The sequence below is a fragment of the Chlorocebus sabaeus genome, chromosome 23 (assembly GCF_047675955.1).
Source record: "Chlorocebus sabaeus isolate Y175 chromosome 23, mChlSab1.0.hap1, whole genome shotgun sequence".
NCBI classification, from domain to species: domain Eukaryota; kingdom Metazoa; phylum Chordata; class Mammalia; order Primates; family Cercopithecidae; genus Chlorocebus; species Chlorocebus sabaeus.
The window spans coordinates 55,763,813-55,782,105 of record NC_132926.1 but is presented as its reverse complement, the minus strand read 5'-3'; positions in this window follow the sequence as shown (position 1 = coordinate 55,782,105).

The window sequence follows — 18,293 nt, the reverse complement described above, 5'->3', positions numbered from 1 at the left end:
AATGCAAATCAAAACCACAATGAGATACCATCTCACACCAGTTAGAATGATGATCATTAAAAAGTCAGGAAACAACAGGTGCTGGAGAGGATGTGGAGAAATAGGAACACTTTTACACTGTTGGTGGGATTGTAAACTAGTTCAACCATTATGGAAAACAGTATGGCGATTCCTCAAGGATCTAGAACTAGATGTACCATATGACCCAGCCATCCCATTACTGGGTATATACCCAAAGGATTATAAATTATGCTGCTATAAAGACACATGCACACGTATGTTTATTGCAGCACTATTCACAATAGCAAAGACTTGGAATCAACCCAAATGTCCATCAGTGACAGATTGGATTAAGAAAATGTGGCACATATACACCATGGAATACTATGCAGCCATAAAAAAGGATGAGTTTGTGTCCTTTGTAGGGACATGGATGCAGCTGGAAACCATCATTCTCAGCAAAGTATCACAAGAACAGAAAACCAAACACCGCATGTTCTCACTCATAGGCGGGAACTGAACAATGAGATCACTTGGACTCGGGAAGGGGAACATCACACACCGGGGCCTATCATGGGGAGGGGGGAGGGGGGAGGGATTGCACTGGGAGTTATACCTGATGTAAATGACGAGTTGATGGGTGCAGCACACCAACATGGCACAAGTATACATATGTAGCAAACCTGCACGTTGTGCACATGTACCCTACAACTTAAAGTATAATAATAATAAATAAATAAATAAATAAATAAAAGAAATTTCCTACTCTAATGTAACAAACTTCTGTCAAATTTCTACAATATTACAAACCACATAGAAGGGAGCAGTAATCTTATTCAACCTCATTCTTTTGTAGATAAGGAAACCGATACCCAGAAGGATTCAGAGGCTCACCAAGGGTCGACTGTCTAACAGAGCAGAGCAGGGACTAGAATGACTGCCAGTTCAACACCCTATCATACCATGCTCATGGCACTCTGATTGCTTGAGACATTTTTGTTACAGATTACTGCATTTTTTGTTTTGTTTTACAAGGAAGATTATTCTAGGATTGTATATGATTATTTGGGAACCCAATAATATATTAGTACTGAGATAGACAAACTATGATAACGAATTCGGGAAAAGGAGGAGTTAACAAAGAAAAAGTTCAAAGGCCTAGCAAATAAGGATATGGCCAGTTGATGCTATACCAGTCTCTTCAGGAAAGTACACGTAATTAAAGTAGCATACTTTTGAGTGTCACTGCTTAGCTGCTTTTGCTGCTTTGGGCCCCAGAACTATGAAAACCCAGTTCAGAGATATGTTTCTAGAATAGTTCGAATATTAGTAGTTTTAACCCTGGAGATAAATATATATATATATATATTACACATGCATACATACAAGTTCTGGGATACATGTGCAGAACGTGCAGGTTTGTTACATAGGTATACACGTGCCATGGTGGTTTGCTGCACCCATCAACCCATCATCTACGTTAGGTTTTTCTCCTAATGCTATCCCTCTCCCAGTCCCCCAACTCCTGAAAAGCCCCGGTGTGTGATGTTCCCCCTCCCTGTGACCTGGACTTATTTCTATGAAGAAAATAAAAGGATTTGCTGAAAAGATTGGAACTTGTAGTATGGAATGAGAACTATCCACATGTTTCACAATTAACCAGAATGATACATAGCAAACACTAAAGTTTTCACTCCTGATTCTTTCAGGTTTTCCATGCATATCATTAAAGCTGTATTTTGCATCAGTTTGAAATTCTTATTTTGAATTATCCAAGTGCTGCTGATGCTCATCTACATGTGAATACATTGTTGTCACTACCTTGGCTTCATGTTGCCCAAATATATCAGAGCCATAGCTTTTTTTCCTCCCTGTAAAATAAACTGCCCCTCTCTATACCCAATAATTGCTGAAGCTATTTGTAAAATGCTGGTATTCCAACAAGATTCCTTAGGAGATTTTCTTCTCTCCAATACACTCTGCAAAATGCTCGGCATTAATATACCACCTATCTTCTCCAGAATGACTAACCTGAGCACTTTGTGCTCTCATTAATCCATATCTTAAATTTTCGGGTCTTCATCTCATGACATGGTACAGCAATGGAAATTCTGTTATAGTGATCATTTTTTGACAAGAAGTCTACCTTTCTTGTGAGCCTCCAAGATGAATTAAATTCACCACGATGGACTCCATGTAAGTGCTCCCACAACGGCCCCACCAAGGTGTGCACTCATGCACAACCCAGCCCATATCTAGTATCAAGTGGCTTGCAAGGCCAAAACAAGGAGCTTGCTGGGTTGCCACAAATATTTTCCCCAGGTTCTCTTGAAACTCACTCTATCTTTTTCTTAGTCAGATGAGATTCAGTCATATCTCCTTAAGAAATCCAATTTTAATGACTTGTCTCTTAAAATGAAACGGACTGACAGTTCATTCCTAACATCCTTTAAAATTACTTCAAAGTATCTACACTATAGAAGATTCACTGTATGGGTGATCCAAACTGTGAATAATCTAAAAATGATGCACCCTTGGTTTTATAATGTATTACCCTTCTGAGACCAAATTGCAGTGTTAATTATATTTGGCTTCAGCAAATACTAACATTTCTTTACATCCTCTAAGCCCAGACACAAAACGAAGAGACTTGAATGTAAGCCAGAATCAAACTGAGCCCCAGAAGCAAGCCAAATTTAAAGTTTAAGCCACTAACAATAACCTAGCAAGTAGCTAAACCCCATGGGGGCGGTCAGCTCAAACCATTTATTCCAACCTCTAGATAGCCCTGAGTGTCTAGTCCCTTATACCTCAACTTAGATTATCTTAGTTGGCCTTGCTGTTGGCATAGTCCTTAATACACAGAGGTGCATAAGCTGTTTGTAACAATATTTTTAAGGTTCTGTTTTTAACAATATATTTAAGACCTGGAAATGCTATTATTTTAACAGCTGCAACATTTACCCTCCACAAGTAGTTCACTTTCTGTCTGCTTTTGACTGAAGTCTTAGGGCCCAAATGTTTAAAGCCTGGAAGGTGGGAGTGGGGGCAAGGGGAAGCAAAATCATGTTCACAGCATGATCCCTACAAACATCAAAACATTGTCTGTTCTTGCCTTTTGTGAAGGCAGCCCTTCAGCTATTTGTTCAGGTTTCCCTACCAACTTCATGATGAATGAGGTTTTCCAAGGGCTTTTACACACGGCACTGTTATTTCACTGGGGCTGGGTGGGTAGTTTAAACAGATGAAGACAAAGAAAGCCAGCCATATAATTCAGTGTCTGATTGCTTTTCCACATGTCAGTGGCGAAAAGCACGACTCTCCCTTGAGCAGCTCTGAGTGGTTACCTGATTGAATCTGGTAAACGCTGATAAATTTTGGAAAGCTCTTTCAACACAAGAAAAATAGCAACACAAGAAAAATAGATGGAATTCTCTACTGTAGTGCTTTGCACCTTACAAGAGAACCCTAGAAATCAGTACATTTCACCATTGGACATGAAGAGCGAAAGCTAACAGGATTTCCCATACTTTCCCAGTAATCACCAATATATGAAGGATGAGAGCTGACTCACATTTTTTGGAGTGTTAACTATAATTATATAAGCAACAGGTTATTAAGAAACAAATGACTTTTAAGAGTGAGCATTTCCAGAAATAAAATTTTAAAAGGTACAATGAAGAAAGAAAAGATTCTAATCTTTCCTTATATCACATTTTTCTACTGCCTAGAGAAAAATCAGTGGATGGAAAAATGAGTATTAAGATCATGACAGGTCATACCTTTGGGACTTTGGGAACTACTCTGCCTCTACAAATAAAAAACTCTAATTATATTGAAGAGAGGTGACAAAAGGGATAAAGAACAGGATCTAACCTTAGGATACAACTTAGTGCAAATTGGGAGGAGGGAAGCACTTGGTTGCAACCTTGCCTCCATGACTATACTTAGTTGCAGACACATCATCCCTTCATGCTTCAAAAACTTCCCTTGAGGGTAATTTTTGCTTATATATTGCTTTGAAAGAGTTAGTGTAAAAGGCTTTAAGTAACACATCCATGAGTAGATACTTTCCCTTGGACTCCAGGCACAGTATATTCATACAGCTAAATAACAACAGCTCACAGTAAAATTACACATAATCAATAGTCTGTCCACTGATCCAAATACCCCAGGGGCCTATTTCTGAAGATTTTATTGTACATATATTCCAGGCACACGGATGGTGGAGTCTACTGATTCACGCACAGCTGTTTTTCTCCTGTTAGTGTGTGATTATTTTCAAGTGTTTTACGAGAGCAGATGTTTTAAGAGCATGCTGAATATAGTCTTTCCTCGACTGACACTTTTTTATTTACATAAACAGCAAATGGCTATTCTGCTGTTCTTTTGATACTGCGGGGTTAGTGGGTAAAATCGCCAGTGTCAGTTTTCCTGGCCATTCTTAAGCAAAGGCGATTTGTCTATTCCCTTCCCCTCAAGCACCACCACAAAGGCCCTCGCAGTCTTCCTCCCTCACTCCTCCTTTCTCTGATCCTCCTCTGATCAGGTTGTTCGAACTTGGCTCTTCCACACCAAGACCTTTTAAGCTGGTGCAAACTGAATACACCCATGTTCTATATAGAATGCAGTTTTCTCTGTTGGGTTTGTACCTGCTCCAAATAGTTGAATTTAGATAACAGCTTATTTCCTGAGAGTCAACCTGTACTTCTGCTTGAAGTTACTGCAGAGTCAATCCCTTATTGGTGCTACAAAAGTCTGTTACCATGGAAAAAATATTCTGCCACACGTTCATTAAAAGAGACTGCCAATCTTGTCATTTAGCGTCACCAGAACGCATATAACTCTGAACTGAAACGTTTTTCTACCTAAAGAACACGAGTTTTGGATCTTTCAAGCATGGATTATACACATATTTGTGCTTTAATGAAATGTTAGAGATTCTCCAATGTTTAGTAGTAAGTAAAAGGTATTTTTGTGACCCTTACTCCCTGCCAGTTTATAAACTGCTGTCAGGATTAGCACTGATAACTTCAGAATGATTCTAAAAGTAGAATATTTGCAGATAGTAACTGAAGGTAGAAAGAGACTGATTATCCTTTCCAGTTCCTCTCTGGTCATATAACTGTGACCTTCCTCTGTATGTACTGCATTCAGTACAACTTTGTTCTTTCCACAACTTCATCATTAATTCAGATCTTTAGGAATTTTCAAATGGCCATGTCTTATTAATCTCCATTTTATAATGAACAATCAGTTCATAGCCAATAATTCAAGCAACACTTATAGAGTGCCAGTTATAATTTATGTGCTCTGCTATGTGCTAGGGGCATTGGTGTGGGTAAAACAAAGACATTTTGGTAGGGAAGAAAATACAAACTGATTGTTCAACTTAAAGAGGCTTTGTCAGAGGAGTGCACGAAGGAAGCTAGGAAGGTATTCATTTTCTCTGGAGACAAACGGATAAAGTCACCTTGAATTCTTGTAGAAAGGAAGGTCTCCTTTCCCCTTCTATTCATTTCAGTATTCCTCTGACTTAGAAAGAAAGGCTAGAATTTGTGAAAACAAACTAAGTACCAAAGTGGTATAACAAAATGTTAAATGGAATTTTTCCCACAATTGTGGAATTTCAGCTAAAGTATCAAAACTCAGGATGATAGGTGATAAGAAACCCACTTTCTAAGGATGGATGTTATTCTCATAACTTATTAAAAGCTGGCTCATGCCTGTAATCCCAGCACTTTGCAAGACCAAGTAGGGTGGATCACCTGAGGTCAGGAGTTCAAGACCAACCTGGCCATGGTGAAACCCTGTCTCTACTAAAAATACAAAAATTAGACAGGCATGATGGCAGGCGCCTGTAATCCTAGCTACTCAGGAGGCTGAGGTAGGAGAATCACCTGAACCCTACAGGCAGAAGTTGCAATGTGACAAGATTGTGCCACTGCACTCTAGCCTGGACGACAGAGCAAGACTCTGTCTCAAAAACAAAAACAAAAGCTTACAAAATTAGCCTATCAGTGTCCATTTCACACCTCCATCCCATGTAACAGAATGCTAGAGATTCATTAAGGAGTTGATGTGAAGGGAGGTGCCCTTTATGTATAGAAGTAGAGATGGTGAGGCACAGCGCTCCCCTTCTGCCTCCCATACATGCTCTACCTCCAAGCCAAGAGAAGAGAGATACTGGGAGTTTCCATGGGAAGGGAAATGGCTTCTCCCTGGCAAACAGTTCCTTGCTGAGTATATCAGAGGCTAGCCCTACGTCACTACCACAATGGAGTATAAGAAAACTCTTTGGAGAATTTAAAATAAATCCCTAATTTGGGAGAAATTCAGCAAGCAAAGACTAGTGTTAGCCTCATCGTTATAAAGGCATCAAACAGGATGTTGTTTAAGCAAATGACAGCGAGATGAATGACAATTACAAGGCAAAAAGGGAGGACAGCATTTATACAAACCCCAGTGAACAAATATTTGAAGTTTCCTGTGGCAAAAGGACACCTTGGAGGGTAGCAAGGCGTGAAATTACTTTAAAGGCTGCATCTGGAAACAAAATGGCAGACAGGAAGCAGAACTAAACTGCAGCTCCCACTTGGACAGACAGAGCAGCATGTGGAGACTCACAACATGAATTTCCGCCCCAAGAATTACTACAGGGATATACCAAGAAAGTCAAGAAAATCCACAGACCCTTTGAAGGAAGCAGATTGCTCCTGCAGGATGGAGAAGACAGCCCAAATACTGTGAGTACCCAAACTGTGAACGTGGGAAAGGGGGATCATCTGCCCTGAACACACACCCTCACTGGGGAAACCTGAAGGTCCAAATCATGGGAGAAGGATTGAACCTTACCTGGAGCTGAGACAATTTAGAGAGCCAAGCAAAATACAGAGATAGAAGCAGCAGCAGGAAAAATCCTGTGGGTTCTCTGGGTCCCCAGGGAAGCCCTTTCTGACTTGTCTCACAGGGGTCCTTGAGGAGGGCTGCCAGAGAAACTGGGAAAAGACCAGGTGGGGAAGGAAACCTCCAGCTTAACTTTGTAACAATTCCAACCATAACTTTGTTCTGCACACAGTTTCCTGGCCAGAACTTGAGGGAGGGTGTGAATCCAGTAGGCAGACTCGACAAGTAGGGAGATGTGAAAGCCCTGCTCACTTTCTCAGCCAGGAGGCTAGTAGCATGGGGCAAGTTCCCAGCCCTGCTCACCTACTGCCTGAGGGCACAGTGGGAGTGAGATCAGCCTTTTGGGTTTCGTGGGAGCTGGGTGAGGCCTGCAACTGCTGTCTTTCTCCCACTTCCGTGACAACTGCATGATACAGCGGAGGCAGCCATAATCCTCCTAGGAGCATAACTCCATTGACCAGGGAACCACACCCCCATCCCCCACAGCAGCCACAGCAAGTTCCAATAGAAAAGAGTCTGAGCTCAGACACACCTAACCCTCACCAGCAATGGATACAAACCAAGAAGAAATTGCTGAATGCCAGAAAAAGAATTCAGAAGGTTGATTATTAAGCTAATCAAGGAGGCAGCAGAGAAAGGTGAAGTCCAACTTAAGAAAGTCAAACCAATGATACAAAGTGTAAGGGGAGAAATCATCAATGAAATAGCATAAATAAAAAAACAATAACTTCAGGAAATAAAGGACACACTTTGAGATATGCCAAAGGTACTGGAAAGTCTTAGCAATATAATCAAACAAGCAGAAGAAAGAACTCCAGAGCTTGAAGACAAGGTTTTGAAACAACCCAATCCAACAAAGACAAAGAAAAAAGAATTTAAAAAAGAACAAAGCCTCCAAGAAGGCTGGGATTATGTTAATCAACCAAACCTAAGAATAACTGGCATACCTGAGGAAGAAGAGAAATCTAAAAGTTTGGAAAACATATTTGGGGAAATAATCAAGAAAAACGTCCCCACCCTTGGTAATGATCTAGATACCCAAATACAAGATTCTCAAAGAACACCTGGGAAATCCATTGCAAAAAGATGATTGCCTAGGAACATAATCATGTTATCTAAAGCCAAGACAAAGGAAAGAATCTTAAGAGCTGTGAGGCAAAAGCATCAGATAATGTATAAAGGAAAACCTATCAGATTAACCTCAGATTTCTCAGCAGAAACCCTGTAAGAGCTAGAAGGGATTGGGGCCCTAACTTCAGCCTCCTTAAACAAAACAATTATCAGCCAAGAATTTTGTATCCAGTGAAACTAAGCTTCATAAATGAAGGAAAGATAGTCTTTTCTGGACAAACAAATGCAGAAAGAAATTGCCACTACCAAGCCAGCACTACGAGAACTGCTAAAAGGAGCTCTAAATCTTGAAACAAGTCCTGGAAACACATCAAAACAGAACCTCTTCAAGGCATAAATCTCACAGGATCTATAAAACAAAAATACAGATTAAAAAAAAAAAAGGTATTCAGGAAACAAATAGCACAATGAATGGAATAGTCATATCTCAATACTAACATTGAATGTAAATGGCCTAAATGCTCCACTTATAAGGTACAGAATTGCAAATGGATAAAAATTCAGCAACCAGCTATCTGCTGTCTTCAGGAGACTCACCTAACACATAAGGACTCACATAAACTTAAGGTAAAGGAGTGGAAGAAGACATTTCATGCAAATGGACACCAAAAGTGAGCAGGGGTAGCTATTCTTATAACAGACAAAACAAACTTTAAAGCAACAGCAGTTAAAGACAAAGAGGGATCTTATATGATGGCAAAAGGCCTTGTCCAACAGGAAAATATCACAATCCTAAATATATATGCAGCTAACACTGGAGCTCCCAAATTTATAAAACAATTATTACTAGACCTAAGAAATGAGATAGATAGTGACACAATAATAGTGAGGGACTTCAGTACTCCACTGATAGCACTAGACAGGTCATCAAGACAGAAAGTCAACCAAGAAACAATGGATTTAAACTATAACCTAGAAAACAATGGACTTAGATATTTTCAGAACGTTTTACCCAACAACTGTAGAATATACTTTCTGTTCATCGGCATGTGAAATTTTCTCCAAGATAGACCATATGATACACCACAAAACAAGTCCCAGTAAATTTAAGAAAATTGAAATTATATCAAGTACTCTCTCAGACCACAGCGGAATAAAATTGGAAATCAACCCCAAAGAACCTTCAAAACCATGGAAATGAAATAACCTGCTCCCAAATGATCACTGGGTCAACAATGAAATCAAGATGAAAATTAAAAACTTCTTTGAACTGAATAATAGTGGCACAACCTATCAAAACCTCTGGGATACAGAAAAGATGGCACCAAGAGGAAAGCTCATAGCCTTAAATGCCTTACATCAAAAAGTCTGAAAGAGCAAAAATAGAAAATCTAAGGTTACAACTCAAGGAAATAGAGAAACAAGAATAAACCAATCCCAAAACCAACAGAAGAAAAGAAATAACAGATTAGAGCAGAACTAAATGAAACTGAAACAAAAAACTACAAAACATAAACCAAACAAACAGTTGGTTCTTTGAAAAGATAAATAAAATTGATAGACCATCAGCAAGATTATCCCGGAAAAGAAAGAGAAGATCCAAATAAGCTCAATTAGAAACAAATTAGGGGATATTACAATCTATGCCACAGAAATACAAAAGATCATTCAAGGCTACTATGAACACCTTTACGTGCATAAACAAGAAAAACTACAGGAGATGGATAAATTTCTAGAAATATACAACCCTCCTAGCTTAAATTAGGAAGAATTAGAAACCCTGAACAGACCAATAACAAGTAGCAAGATTGAAATGGTTAAAAAAAAAAAAAAAAAAAAAAATTACCAACAAAAAAAGGCTAGGACCAGATGGATTCACAGCTAAATTCTATCAGACATTCAAAGAAGAATTGGTGCCAATCCTATTGGCACCTTTCCACAAGATAGACAGAGAAGGAATCCTCCCTAAATCACTCTATGAAGCCAGTATCACCCTAATCCCAAAACCAGGAAAGGACATAACAAAAAAAGAAAACCACAGAACAATATCCCTGATGAACATAGATGCAAAAATCCTTAACAAAATACTAGCTAACCGAATTTAACAGCATATCAAAAAGATAATCCAGATGATCAAGTGGGCTTCATACCAGGGATGCAGGGATGGTTTAACATATGCAAGTCAATAAAAGTGATACACCACCTAAACAGAATTAAAAGCAAAAATCACATCATCTCAATAAATGCAGAAAAAGCATTTGACAAAATCCAATATCTTTTCATGTTTAAAACCCTCAGCAAAATCGGCATACAAGGGACATACCTCAATGTAATAAAAACCATCTATGACAAACCCACAGCCAACATAATACTGAACTGGGAAAAGTTGAAAACGTTTCCTCTGAGAACTGGAACAAGACAAGGATGCTCACTCCCACCACTTCTATTTAACATAGCACTGGAAGTCCTAGCCAAAGCAATCAAAGAAGAGAAAGAAAGAAACGGCATCCAAATTGGTAAAGAGGAAGTCACTCTGTGTGTTTGCTGATATGACTGTATACCTAGAAAACCCTGAAGACTCCTCCAATAAAGCTCCTAGAACTAATAAATGAATTCAGCAACGTTTCAGGATACAAAATTGATGTACCCAAATCAGCAGTTCTGCTATACGCCAACAGTGACCAAGCTGAGAATCAAATCAAGAACTCAACCTCTTTTACAATAGCTCCAAAAAATAAAATAATTAGGAATATACCTAACCAAGGAGGTGAAAGACCTCTGCAGAGAAAACTACAAACACTGCTAAAAGAAATCAGATGACACAGACAAATGGAAATATACCCCATGCTCATGGATGGGTAGAATCAATATTGTGAAAATGACCACACTGCCAAAAGCAATCTACAAATTCAATCCAATTCCCATCAAAATACCACCATCATTCTTCACAGAACTAAAAAAATAAAATAAAATAAAATTATAAAATTTATATAGAATCACCCCACATAGCCAAAATAAGACTAAGCATAAAGAATAACTTTGAAGGCATCACATTACCTGACTTCAAACTATACTATAAGGCCATCGTCACCAAAACAGCATGGTACTGGTATAAAAATAGGCACATAGAGCAATTGAACACAAGAGAGAACCAGAAATAAACCCACATACTTACAGTCAACTGATCTTCGGCAAAGCAAACAAAAACATAAAGTGAGGAAAGGATGCCCTATTCAACAAATAGTGCTGGGATAATTGGCAAGCCACATGTAGAAGAATGAAAGTGGATCCTCATCTCTCACCTTACACAAAATCAACTCAAGATGGATCAAGGACTTAAATCTAAGATCTGAAACTATATAAATTCTGGAACATGGAAAACCCCTTCTAGACATTGGCTTAAGCAAAGACTTCATGACCAAGAACCCAAAAGCAAATGCAACCAAAACGAAGATAAATAGGTAGCACTTATTTAAACTAAAGCACTTCTGCACAGCAAAAGGAACAGTCAGCAGAGTAAACAGACAACCCACAGTGTGGGAGAAAATCTTCACAATCTATATATCTGACAAAGGACTGATATCCAGAATCTACAAGGAACTCCAACAAATTAGCAAGAAAAAAAACAATCTCATCAAAAAGTGGGCTAAGGACATGAATAGACAATACTCAAAACGAGATATACAAATGGCCAACAAACATATGAAAAAATGCTCAACATCACTAATGAAAAGGGAAGTGCAAATCAAAACCACAATGCAATACCACCTTACTCCTAAAAGAATGGCCATAATCAAAAAATCTAAAAACAATAGATGTTGGCGTGGATGCAGTCAAAAGGGAATACTTCTACTCTGCTAGTGGGAATGTAAACCAGTACAATCACTTTGGAAAACAGTATGGAGAGATCGTAAAGAACTAAAAGTAGAACTACCATTTGATCCAGCAGTCTCATTAATGGGTATACACACACACACACACACACACACACACAATGGAATACTACTCAGCCTTAAAAAGAAATGAATTAATGACATTCACAGCAACCTGGATGGGACTGGAGACTTACTATTCTATTCAGAAATACAAAACCAAACATCATATGTTCTCACTCATAAGTGGGAGCTAAGCTATGAGGATGCAAAAGCATAAGAATGATACAACAGACTTTGAGGACTCAAGGGAAAGGGTAGGAGGCAGGTGAAGGATAAAAGACTACAAATTGGGTTCAATGTATACTGCTTGGGTGATGTGCACCAAAATCTCACGAATCACCACTTAAGAACTTACTCATGTAACCAAATACCACCTCTTCCCCAAAAACCTATAGAAATAAAAACTAAAGTAGTAAATAAATAAAAAGGCCCCAACTAAGAAAGCTGCCTACTGGAAAAGTGCTCCCCAGCAGGAAGAACCTACAGGTATACTGGTAGGGGCAGGAATATGTGAGGACAAGTCACAAGAGATGAGCTGGAGCATGTGCACTAACTCATATGAGGAAAGGCAGAGGGTGGAAGAGGGGAGAGGGGACCACTGTTTGAATACTTGTCATGACAGTAGGCATCATGGGCCAGATTATAGCAGCATCAGTAATATCAATCTTTGTCGACTTTCCTCTAAACCCACCTTCCCCATACCACGGACCCTGTGGGAGCCATTGGCAGAGCACACAGGGAAGGACTGGAGAGCACAGACTGCAAAGAAACAGACCACACTCCGTTCTCCTAGTCAGTCCTGTAGCAGGAGAGGTAGTCAAGTTTTTCAAACTGAATGGAAAACTGAGGTTTGAGATTGAACTAGACTGGCACTTTAAAACCAGACTATTTTGTAGCTGAAATAGACCAGAAATCTATAGATTCTTCCCAGATAGTGAAGAGCGAGAGAGATCCAAAAGAACTTTCTCCAAGACAGTGTGATAAGAGAAGAAAAGCCATTCCTGACTGAGCCAGTTCAGCCCATTCAATAAACCAGTTATGCTAGTTATATCAGAACCTATGCAATAGGAAGGTATGGACAAGTGGAAAACAACTCAATACCTCAGTAGGTACCTGTTGAGCCAACTTGGGCTAACATAACAAAATGCCAAAGACTGAGTGGCTTAAACAACTGAAATTTATTTCCTCATAGTTCTGAAGACTGGGAAGTCCAATATCAAGGTAGTGGCAAATTTAGTTCCTGGTGAGGGCTTTCTTCCAGACTTCCAAAAGGCTGCTTTTTCTCTGTGTTCTCACAAGGCAGGGAGGTGGGGGAGGGAGGGAGAGAGAGCAGGAGAGAGCAAGAGAGCAAGCGAGAGCAAGAAAGAGCAAGTGCAAGAGCGCTCTAGTTTCTCTTCCCATAAGGACACTTATTCTATCATCTCATGGCCCGACACTTACAACCTCACTTAATCTTTTTTTTTTTTTTTTTTTTTTTTTTGAGACGGAGTCTCGCTCTGTGCCTCACTTAATCTTAACTGCTTCCATAAAGGTCCTGTCTCCAAAACAGTAACAATTGGGGGTTAGGGCTTCAATATGTGAGGGAGATAGGGTGGTAGGGGACACACAATTCGGTCCATGGCAGTAACATTTCAAAAAGAGTTTGAGAAAACATCTAATAAAAATAGTAGGCAATCTCTACCCACACATAAAATATCTTCTCACCTAAAAATCAGGATGGGGGGAAAAATGTATGATTTTGTGCTTAAAGCTTCTTGAGAGAAAGAACTGCTAAATTATATGTAAATACAAAAACATGTCAAAAGGGAAATTCATTAGAAAAGCAAATCACAGTGAGAAAAAGGGGAGAAAAGTGGGCTTGAGCTTGAACTGTCTTTACAAAAACTATATAATTAATTGAATGCATGTGAAATCTATAGATTTATGGTTATAATTTAAGTATAGATGTTAAAAATAATGTAGGACCTCAAACTTTAAAACTTTGAATTCAAATAATACATAAGCACACAGAAAAGCTCAAAATAAAACTGGCTTGAAAAAAACATACAAAGTAAAATTAAAATATGTGTTTATTGCATTTATAAGAACCTCAGTTATGACCAAATATTTCAGAAATAGTGGTTATCTTTCTTGAAAGAATAAAGGGAAATTAACTTAAATGTATGGGGTAAACATGTTGGTATTTATTTTAAATTGTGCTGTGGCCTGGGCTTCTCAAAGGAAGAAATAAACACAGTGAAATATGAAGTCAAAGTAATAAAGTTCAAGATGGTAGGTTTAGCATATGCCTTTGCCTCTTCTCCTGTAAAACACTGCAGTTAAAAAGGACTCAAGGAAGTAAATTCATAGAAGCACTGAGAACATATAAGACATCAATGGGCCAGATGCACGTTTCTGGATAGCTGAGTACAAAATCTACAGGAAAGCAGAGGCAGCCGTCACTCAAGCCAAGCCATCATCGGAAGAGAGGACTGAAGTGAAAAGTGCTGTTAATTATGGAATTCTCCAAAAAGAGCAAGTAAAATGGGCAGGAGGATCAACCGCCAAAATTTTTCAATGCAATAAGGTGGATCAAAAATAAAGCTGAAGAATCTTTCATAACATAGAACAGAAAGAACAAAGAAATTGAAAGTATGTGCAAAAAGAAAAGAGGCATATAAAATCAAACCAGGTTGGCCAGCATCTGATTAAGAGAACTACTATAAAAGAAAAACAGATACAAAATAAAGGATTTCATTTTACTCTGATGAATGGCCTGGGGGTGGGTGAGATGTAAGGGAATTCAAAAGGAAAAGAAATAGAATCATAGCATACTACATGTCTTGGCAGTAAAAAATAATTATATACCCATAGTAATATAAGGATTGATTTTTACTTGCCTCAAAGGCAAGAAACATAGGCAGAAAGCACAGAAAGTATGGTTGTAATTGCAGAACAGAATGTAAATGTTATCAACCTTGACAATACAGAAGCAAAAACTAAATTGAAGGAAAATGGGAAGAGAAAAACACAGAAGCAGCAGAGGAAAAGGTAGAGACACTAATTTTCCACCTTAGAGCAAAATCGAGTTAATTAACTAAAGGGAAAAAAGAAATAGAATTATTGATATGTTTTTTAATTATGGAGAGAACCAATAATAGAGCTGAAAATAATGATTAACCATGTTAGGAGCAGGAGATGCACACAGAGGGCAAGTGAAACAAATCCTCATCTTCCATAATAGAAAGTACGTAGAAATTGTTCAAGGTCATTAAATCAAAAAATAGTGGTTGATAAATTTTGTTTGGATAACTACAAACTTCAATTTTATTTGGAAAAAAATGTTTTCATGGTTAAAAGAGGTGCCAGTGAAAAGGAGCCTGGGAGTCGGGGGCTAGAGCAGGGGACTTTCCCGTTTTCATCACAAACTCTTTTGCTGTCCTGATTTGTTACCTTGGACAGGATATGCATACATGGGTAAAAACAAACAAGTTTTAGTATTTAGTAAATGACAACTGTCCCCATTTTCTAAATGTTGACTGAAGTCAACATTACAGCCAGGCATGGAAAGCAGATTTTAATCTAGCAAGAAACTGAAGGGTAAAACAGCCAACATAAATAACTAAAAGGAAACTTACAGAAACTCAAAAGAAACATGTTTTTCCTCTCCTTCTCTCACACATACAGATACACCACAGAATTTACACGATTGTCCTTCTGCCCTCTGTGTGGGATCATCAGATACTGACACACAACATAGAGTAATGACAACCTCTTCACAGACTCAATAAATCCTAGGACTAAAATTCATTCTAGAAATAAAGTCTGTGTTCAAGGACACAAAGTGTGGAATAAATGGTAAACATTTTTCATCCATGTTTCCAAATATAATTATCAAAATGAGCAAATACTCCAACAAGGCTACACTACTAGGATACTGGATTCAACCAAAGTGAGGGTTGGCCAACTTTTTCTGCAAAGGGCCAGATAGTAAATATTTTAGGTTTTTGTGCATCATACTCAACTCTGCTATTGTGGTATGAAGCTGTGATAGACAATACACAAATACAGGCTATGGTTGTGCTCCAAAAAACCTCATTTACAAAACAGGCTGTAAATAGTATTTAGCCCATAGGCTACAGCTTGCCTACTCCTGAACCAAAGGATCAAGGAAGTTAAGATATTTAAGTTATAAAGTATGTGATATATTTTTATTAAATAATATGTATATTTAAATATATTTAAATAATTAATATTTTTATTAAATATACCACATACTTTATAGCCTTGTGCTAATAACATAAAATAATATACTATCAATGATTGTTATATGTAATTCTTTATGTTCAAATGCCTTTTGAATAAGATCTGGTCAAATAAGAGCTAAAACATACCCATTCCTTCTTCTTTCACTCCCATCACACTAACAATGAAACAGAAACAGTGATATAAAGCCAGCTACACCTGGGGAGGGACCCTCTTAGGTAGCGAATGTATTTGATATCCTATTTTTCCATCAAAATGAGATCCCCATGTAGCTCCAACTATATATTCTATTGTACCATTTTGAAAATAATGTCAAGGGATAAACTTGTAGCAATCTCTCAAAGCAGTTGACACTGACACCTAACTTTAAGAGATGGCTCATAAAGGATGTTTAGTGCTTCAAACAAGTGACATTGTATAAAGATTAGCACTTGGCAATGACATTGATTGCTTGCTGAAAATTGCACTTTAATCACTATCAAATCATATTATTTAAGCAACTTGGTGCTCTTGGGACCCAGCTGAACACTCCACTATTTTTTTTTTTTAATGAACTCGCAGTGCGGATAGAAAGCAAAATTCAAAAAAATCAAATCAGCTTCCACCTCAAAATCCTAATTACATTTGTGACGGCTGTGAGCAAAATATGGTCCTAAATAAAATGTTAGATAGCATTAATGATATGATCAAAAAAGATGAAAAATCACAAGTGACAAGGGAAAACATTTGATATGTGACAAAAAAAAAAAAAAAAAAAGAATGACAACAAAGGAAATCCTCCAATCTCACAAAGAAATCCTTCATACTGTCCTGAGCAGGTCTTATCAGATACCATATGATTATAATTCCAAAGACCAGGTGCAAAGGGTAAAACAAAAACAAAACATAACGAAACCTTACAGATGTTCGAGACTGAAGGCAATGACAATAATCCCTGGATATGTACAAAGAATTTAATTGTAACAAAAAAAATCAATGTGCTAAACATTTAAAAGCAGGTTTGGCGAAAACTTTTGTTTTTAGCTTTACAGAAAAATATAAGTGTAAACATCCATCCACTATATACACACCTGGGTACATGCTAGTGTGCACACAACACAGCTACGAAGGCTATTTGAAATTCACTAAGAAGAACTTTATAAATTATCAATTCTCCCTCCAGCCACTCTAAATCCTTCCCAGGCAAATAATATTTCCCAACTCTAAGCAGAAAAAAAAATATATGATCTATATGCAAAGCTTATTTGTTCAAGAAACTCTAGCCCCAATCTTCAGATACTTTTTAATCAATATGCAAATGAGGCAAGCTTCCCTGCAAAATTATTGGGTCCTTATTTTAATTTTAGCATTAAACCAGCAATTATCACCTAAAGACCATTTCTTGACTTAAAGCCTTCAACTTTCAAAAAGTATATGTAGCACTATTAAACTGGACATAAACATTCATTATAAAAAAAATAGGAAGGACCACCATTATAAATGAAGCCTTCTTTTCCTTTTCCTAGGAAAATAATTCAGAGTAAAAGTATGTCCAAAAGACCACCCAGGCCCCTTTCCTATAAGCTCTGCCTTTGCCCAGTTTGTACAGGTAAACATAATGTTAGGCCCATCCTGTAAAATGATACATACCCCTGATATTTCTTGTCCCCTATCTGGTGATCAAAACTATTCATTCTCTAAGTCCTTGTTAGGTAACTGGCTAAAAATCTGAAAACAACATTTCAACCAAAGGTATCAATGACCATTAAAAGAAAATGTGTTACCCCTTCCCAAATGACAAAGGCATTATATCAGGAAACGTCAATGCTGTGGACTCTTGGGTCCTGTGACCAAATAGATGAGACAAGTACATAATTCAAAGCAAAGAGGCTTTAAGCAACTGTAGAGTCACATTATCTAGTCAGCTTTCTTTTATCTACACATAGACTAGCAATGTTAATTTCAATGGACTAATCAAGGTAGGCTTTGTTTAGTGACTTAAAAGTTGATGATTAAGAGGTCAGAAGAACAGATTTATTTGTTACAGAAGAATTTGAAACAGATAAACTCAATCTGTAGAAATAGTTGAGATTATTGGTGAACTGCCATCTTGAAGAAACCATCCCTTATAAAGTGTCAGTTTATTCATTTATATGT